The 7,327-nt window shown below is 38.1% G+C and overlaps 1 long non-coding RNA gene across 1 annotated transcript; it reads right to left on the bottom strand.

Moving 5' to 3' along the window:
- Positions 1-5,019: 5,019 nt before the first annotated feature.
- Positions 5,020-6,659, bottom strand: LOC123363691. Its single transcript, XR_006576865.1, has 3 exons — positions 6,586-6,659; positions 6,185-6,385; positions 5,020-5,142 (listed from the first exon to the last, which is right to left on the bottom strand). It is a non-coding gene; the product is annotated as an uncharacterized LOC123363691 (long non-coding RNA).
- Between the last annotated feature and the right edge of the window lie 668 nt (positions 6,660-7,327).

Below are 7,327 nucleotides of genomic sequence, written 5' to 3'. Positions count from 1 at the left end.
CTTCCATAAGATCAATATTTACTCTCATTGATTTTAGATAGAAGGATTCAGTGTACAGCAGCATTCAATGTATTTGTGATACAGTAGTGAGCATATATATAACTTGTGAATAAAGAGGCATTTCTGTTCCTGATACACCCTTCTGACCATCCCACATACTATATCCTCAGCATTTTGTATGGAAGAATAAAAACATATTGAACATTTAATGAAACAGTGATCTAAAACCTTTCCAATGAGAAATACATGACTGAATTTGTGTAGAAGTAAATGATACATACCTGATTATGCTATAGATACAATGGATTTTTTTCCTCCTCATTCATGAGAAGGTTCAGTGTACATCACACAACATGGATTGCATTGCAGATATAACTTTAGTTCTTGCAGGAAATATGATGTAATTGTTGCCTTGGGATGTAATAGATAAGCAAGTAACTAGAGTTGGTAAGGAATTTTTTGATGAACCATTTGTTAACCAAAGGAGGCTGATATGTCGAAACCGAAGCCATTTGTGAAAGAAGGATGGTTTCAACAAATCTCCTGATCTGAAACATTTTTTGGAGAAAAATGTATTGAAATTGTAAAAATTTTGACATATTCTAACTTTTTTGTGTGTTTAAAGAACTTTTTATTTTGAGATTATAGTAAATTTAGACTAAAAAGAAGGCTAAAAAAGGTCAAAATTGAAATTAAATGTTTTGAAATTATAGAAATAGGTGTTTTGATTGACCTGAACCAATTTTTTTCTGATTTAGATTTTGACTTTTGTCCTTATTTGGGCAAGGATAATTTTTAAATATCTCAAAAATTTTCACAGTACAACAAAAACCTTTTCCACCTGGCCCTACAAATTACCTCTCTTAAAGACTTGGGGGTAAACAAAAGAAACTAACTTTTAGGATATAAGATCAAGCTAACTTTAAAACGATAGCTTTTTAAAATATATATAAGTATATTTATATTTATGTATATTTCTAAAAAAGAATAAAAAAGCTACTTGTGCAAAAATTTTAGGTGCCTTTCACATAATTGATATTAATGAGCAGTGAGTTCTCCTAATAGTCACTCAATGGAAGAAGCAGAAATGCAAGACATTTAAAAGTAGTAAACTAAAGTGGAAACATCAATGAAGAATAAACTGACTGGAATGACCCTTTTTGGCATAGAGGTGAAATACATGTGATCCAACAGGTATTTTTATCCTTGAGAGGAATGAAGGGTCTACGAGCTTCATCCTAAGAGGTACTCTTAGGAAATTCTTTTCAAAACACCCAGCTTCCTGTTTTACCATTTTTGTCTTTGTGCAGTTTGCTTTATATTTCCATAATGGGTCTCTTTTTCCTTTCTTGCTTTTCTTTTGTCCCACTGTCAAACTGGGAGGACATATCAAGTGGGGTCCTGTAAAGGTCTCTACTGGGTCCAGTACTATTTGATATTTTCTTTAAAGACTTGGAGGACAGAGTGCAGAATATACTTATAAAATATGTGGATGACAAGCAACTTCTCTGTTTGTATGCTGTAAACAACATACTCAGTAGGGTTTTTTAAAAACAGGTTTGACTCAGGGATAGTCTAGGTATATTTAATCCTGCTTCAGCATGGGGGGATGGAGTAATGACCTTTCAAGGTTCCTTCCAGCCCTACATTTCTACGATTCTATTATTTCCATTCGTACACATCTGTTCCATGCTGTAGTACATATCTTATGATATTTATTCCTGTTAAATTTTTTTTTTTTTGGTACAGCATACATTTTACTGAGTCTGAAAAATGCTCATGTTTAAACGTCAAAAATGTGCATATTGGAGTGCTGTGGACCAAATCTTGAAATCCCTTTTCCAGCATGTGTAATTAAAAATGTAATAAAAAGGCAGAGATGGCTTTGGGGATTGTTAAAGGAATATGAACATTTTTGTTTCTAGGTCAATAACAAATTTAGACAAAGTTGGTAGTGACCTATAAGCTGTTGGCTGTAAAGTGATTTGATGGCTGCAGTCCAGCTGATAGTAGGCAAGTGTCCACATCACAAACCATACACTACAATTAGAACTATTTACTAGCCTTACTGGCCATTTCATCAGAGATACCTACAAGTGAATGGTCATGGAGAATGAACTACATTTAGAGGCTGATCCCTCTGAATGGGACATTGCTTCAGGAATCATGTGGAAAGTTGGACTGCCATTGCTTTTCACAACCTGTTCTGTGGCTCACTAAAAGACTTTGGTCCTCAGTGCTGTCAAGCCACCCCCTTTCACATGCACTAAATTCACACACACACACACAGAGTCAAGAGAACATCTCTCCAATAGCTCTAGTCATACAGTAATTGTGATCTACCAATTAAGCCAATAGATAAATGTGGCCATACCTTCAGTGGGCAGAAATGAGCATAGCTCTACTGAAGTCAATGGAACTGCACTGTAAAATGAAAATGTGCAATGCAATCACTCAGCCAGTACAAAAGAAAGATGATTTCCTATATTTAATATCAATGACAAATCTCAGAGCTTCAGGACGCTTATCTAAATGTTGCTCTATAACCCGCGAGGTGAGTGGGTGAATGAGTGTACAAGCAGCCTTTTCCTTCCCTTTAATGTACTCAGGTAGGAGCAAGCTGGTATGATGTCTTTTGTTCTACTGAAACCTAGGGGAACGGATTAACTAGTGTGCCGTTCTTCACACCACTGCCCTAAGGTGGGGACCTGGCCTGCTAGCTTGGGAGCATGGCTAAGGCCTGGCCTCAGTCAGCAGAGCACACTACAAATTGCTGCAGCCTGCTCTTTTTTAGAGCAGCACTATGGTGCCCTCCCATCCTGCCCTGTTGTGGTAGGATAGTTCAAGCATCTCCCAGCTCTGCTGTTCTCCTCACTCAGTTGCAGCCAGGACAAAGAAGATAATTCTCCTATTGTAACTTGTCCAAATAATTGCAGCCTCTGTAAATAATGAGCCTAAGTACATGGTTTAAGAAATACTTTTTACTTTAATGTAACTGAACTTTAATTGACCTCATCACAATAAAAAAAAAATCAATCAGCTAGTCTGTAGGGAGGAGGTGGGAAGCTTAACACTTTTCTTTTAGTCATGTAGCTATGGCCACAGCTTTTAGTCATGATTAGTGCATCAGTCACTGATGCATCACTTTTAACATTTATTTTTATTTCAAGAAACTAAGTACGAAGTATTAAAAGCCTTTCAATGTATGCTTTCAGTTAAAAAAAAGAAAGGAAAAACTAAAACTTTCGTTCATGGAGTACAAATAAATTCTATAATCCAGCAGAGGTTATGTGTACGGTGGGATATAGCCCAGCCATAACTGTTATTAGCAAATATCACCAATGGCTAGAGATGGGACACTATATGGGAAGGGCTCTGAGCTATTAGAGAGAATTCTTTCCCAGGTGTCTGGCTGGTGGTGTCACCCACATGCTCAAGGTCTAACTGATCACCATATATGGGGTTGAGAAGAAATTTCCCCCCAGGTAAGATTGGAAGAGATCTTGGGAGTTTTTCACCTTTCTCTGCAGCATGGGACATGGGTCACTTATTGTCGGATTGTCTGCAACATGAAGTCTTTAAATCAAGATTTGAGGACTTCAGTAACTCATCCAGAGGTTAGGGGTCTATTGCAGTAGGAGGTGGTGAGGTTCTGTGGCCTGCAATGTGTAGGAGGTCAGACTAAATGGCCATGGTGGTCCTGTCTGGCCATAAAATTTATGAGTTTATATCACAGACAGGGAAGCTGGAGATAGGAAGATAAGAGAAAAGTTTCTTAATAAAATGGGTGTGTAAAAATATTGTTTAACAAGTACTGAGATGATCATCACAACACAAACCGCAGATTTGAAATAAAACTGCTCAAAGAATAGCTCAATGAAGGCTGTTTTGCATTATAATATAATACACATGTGATCTACAATGGAGAGGTGCATTCCAGAGCAGGAATAAAGAAAAAAATATATAACCTCCCCAAAACCGAGTAAATATAGAGACGAAGAGAGACATTAGGAGGAAAAAAGAAGTGAGATAGGAGAGAAAACAATGAGGGACTAATATTCAGAGAGTAAATAAAAGATTTTGTAATGATGGTCAAAGTAGTCAAATATAGGTGTTTAACATAAGGCACTTAAATACAAAATTAGGCATTGAAGAAACTCAAGTAAATTGGAGATGGAAGTGCTCAATGTCTAAAAATCAGGACATTATTTACTTATTTAAATGTGGAATTAGATGCTAAATTTTAGGCTCCCATATTTGAAAACCTTGGTCACCCCATTTTGTTTTGGCAATCTTCAGACCCAACTTCTGATATCTTTCCTCCTTCCACCATACCATCCTTCTATATCCCTGACCCCAAACCTGTGAAATCTGTCTTTTTTGCAACTTGATCTCTGATCCTCTTCTCTGGTCTGATTTTTCTCTCTCCCTCCTCCCACCCTGCCCCAGTATGTACTGGTGATGCCTGTTCTCTTCTTGATGATTTTTCTTTCCTCCTCTGTTCCCCTTCATCTCCCAGACTGTCATCAGCCCTCCTCCCCTCAACCTTTGCTGAAATCCTGTAAATCTATCCTGGGGTCTCAGTAAATCTTGCAGTGTATGATGGAATATATATGATCTTCCAGTAATAAATAATAATAGCTTGAAATTGCCAGAGTGGATGAGATATCACAGTGCATTTTATGGATCTTGTGGTGGTAGAAGTGACTTTTCTCCAGGGTGGGGAGAAGAAATATTTATCTGAACCACCAGCTGAACATTATAAAAGTATGGGTTTTATGTGTGGGTGCATGGGTGGGTGGGAGTATTCAGATCCAGACTCATGTTAGGGCCATTGCTTATTTTTTTCCCCCTAAACCAGGTAAACCATTTGTTAATATTTATTTTTAAGCCTAATATATATATTTTCTCTTAAAGTGACTTAATATAACTGCAGTTGCACTAGAGGCCATGCTTATAATATGCCAGGCTCTGACTCCCCTGGGTGGATGTGTGAGGTGAGAGGATGAAACAACCCCACTCTCATACACACCTTGCAGGTCAGCATGGGGCACTAAGAGACTTAAGCTGCTTATTCGCTGATGGTGGTGCTAGACTTTCCAGTGGGGGCAGAGCCGTACCAGCTATTGATCCAGAACTGGCCTGGGGAAATAAACACAATATACATGTCCTCTTGAAAAGGGTGCAGCAGTTGCCACTCCTGCTTGCATTCCCCAGGTGAAAGTCACTCCTGTGGAAAGGGATAGCACAAGGTTTATTGCCCCCCCAGGTCCCCGCCCATAAGTAGAATTTATCTATTGCACAGGTTTTGTTCTACCCCTCTGCACTGGGGCAGATGTCACTCACCTCTTCCTCAGCTATGCCCCAGCTCACATTCTGCCCCTATCAGTTCATTATTGACAGAATGTCTCCAACTGCAAGCCCCTTTCTTTCTACCACATAAACTTCTAGTGCAGCAGCAGGAGTTCTCATAGCCTACAGGATAGCTTTGTATGTGAACCAAAGGCCAAGATTTGAAAACCTGCCAGCTCTTTGCTGCCTACAAAACGTGCATGCAAATCTGTGTAGCCACAAATGCATTTACAAACAAGAAGCATGGAATTATTTGTGTATTCAATTAGCCAATCTGCATGCAAATATGGGTTTTTATGAGTCTACTTGGCTGTGAGTGCAAATTAGCTGCCAGGATTTAAAAATTTAAACTAAAATAATTAACTCTCTACTAATTCCAGATCCCAAAGCTAGGGGTGAATGGGGGAGTGGGGGTAATGATTTTATTTTTGGCATTTGGGAAAGCAAAGGAAGTAAGAAGAGAGGCTTATAAATCTTGATTCTCCATTGCCTTGCACCTGTACCAATTGGGTGTAAAATACTACCATCCTGACTGATAGCTTTTCATGCCCACTTTGCACAGATATAAGTAAGTACATAAGGTGAAGTGCAATAGGAAATCATGACCATTGTCTGCTGTTTAGTGTTTGAAGAGATAACTTTAATAGCTGCAGCTAGATTGGACCCTGGTATAAATGGGTACAATACCATTCAGTTAAATGGAGTTGTTCTCACTTAAACCAGGGCTAAATGTATTAGTAAAGGAGAGAGCTAACTAACAAGAACCCCTGAAGAGATCAGTAGTGTTACTAACATATAACAACCTGTAGAGCCTCAAACCAGTAATACTTACTATTCTTCTGTTCAAATTCTGTGTTCCAAGCCTGCTTTTATTGTTGTCTCTTTTTGACTTAAGTAGCTAGTCAAAATACCATGCCTTGAGGTTGTTCCGGCTGGAAGTAGACATTGATTTAGTCTGGTATTTTCTCTGATGTAATCTTGTTTATTACACAAGGAATGTGCAAAGTCCTGCTTCTCTGAACACAGGAGGAACCTAGAACAAAAGGAGCAGTTTCTTAGTTTACAGACCAAAGTCTCTTTAGCCAGCAGACCCAAAAGCTCTCTCTAGCTTTTTTCCAGGGTCATACTGTGCTCACAGGTTAATTCTTGGCTTTCCTGCTTTTTGCCTTCCTATCTTGCTCCAACCTCAGTTTCTCCATATTCTGCCTCCCCTTACAAACATTCACACCTTACCCACATCAATTCTCAGCAAAACTTCCTCCACCCACACAGTCCAAAACTCCTAGGTAGGTTCATTTATCTCTTTCTGTTGTAGGAGAGGGGAATGTGATCATTTTATCCTTATATGAATGTTAATTGAAGTGTGTGGTCACACCCATCAATCTCAATGAGGTTTTAATTCAGCCCATAACAAAATTTCACTCAGCTCATAACAATGTTAAGTATTCATGCAAATAATAGTTTTCACATGCTCTAAAATGTTGAGATGTTTACATGCAATTGTGCATTGTACTCGCAACATTTATTAATATTTTACTGTGCATCCATAGGGTCAGGAATAAATAAATTCCCCTCTCACTGGTAAATACATTTTGAAATTTCAGTAAACATATTTATGCCCTATGGGCATACAACATCCATATCAAAGTGCTGCACCATATGGCCCAGTTTACATTTTAGCACGAATTGAAAAGACTGCTGCTTTAAAGGCATAGCATCGGGCATTAACACAAGGGGTTAATAAGCATATTGAATTTTTTTTTTCAAACTTAATGAGCTTTACTGAAAGCTGCTAAATATATTTTGGGAGATCTTCAAGGGATATTTGCATAGAAAATTAATATTCTGTGTGACTATTATAAAGAAACAGAGAACAAAATACAGGTCTCAGAAAGAAGACAACATTTCAAATCTTCAGGGAAAAAAAGGATCTGAAAAAGGACAAGTAAAAAATGTCTGAGAAAGCTAAACAAGC

This window comes from Mauremys mutica, chromosome 2, assembly GCF_020497125.1.
Source record: "Mauremys mutica isolate MM-2020 ecotype Southern chromosome 2, ASM2049712v1, whole genome shotgun sequence".
Classification (NCBI taxonomy): domain Eukaryota; kingdom Metazoa; phylum Chordata; order Testudines; family Geoemydidae; genus Mauremys; species Mauremys mutica.
The sequence above is the reverse complement of the archived record's forward strand: the minus strand, read 5'-3'. Positions and strand labels throughout refer to the sequence as shown.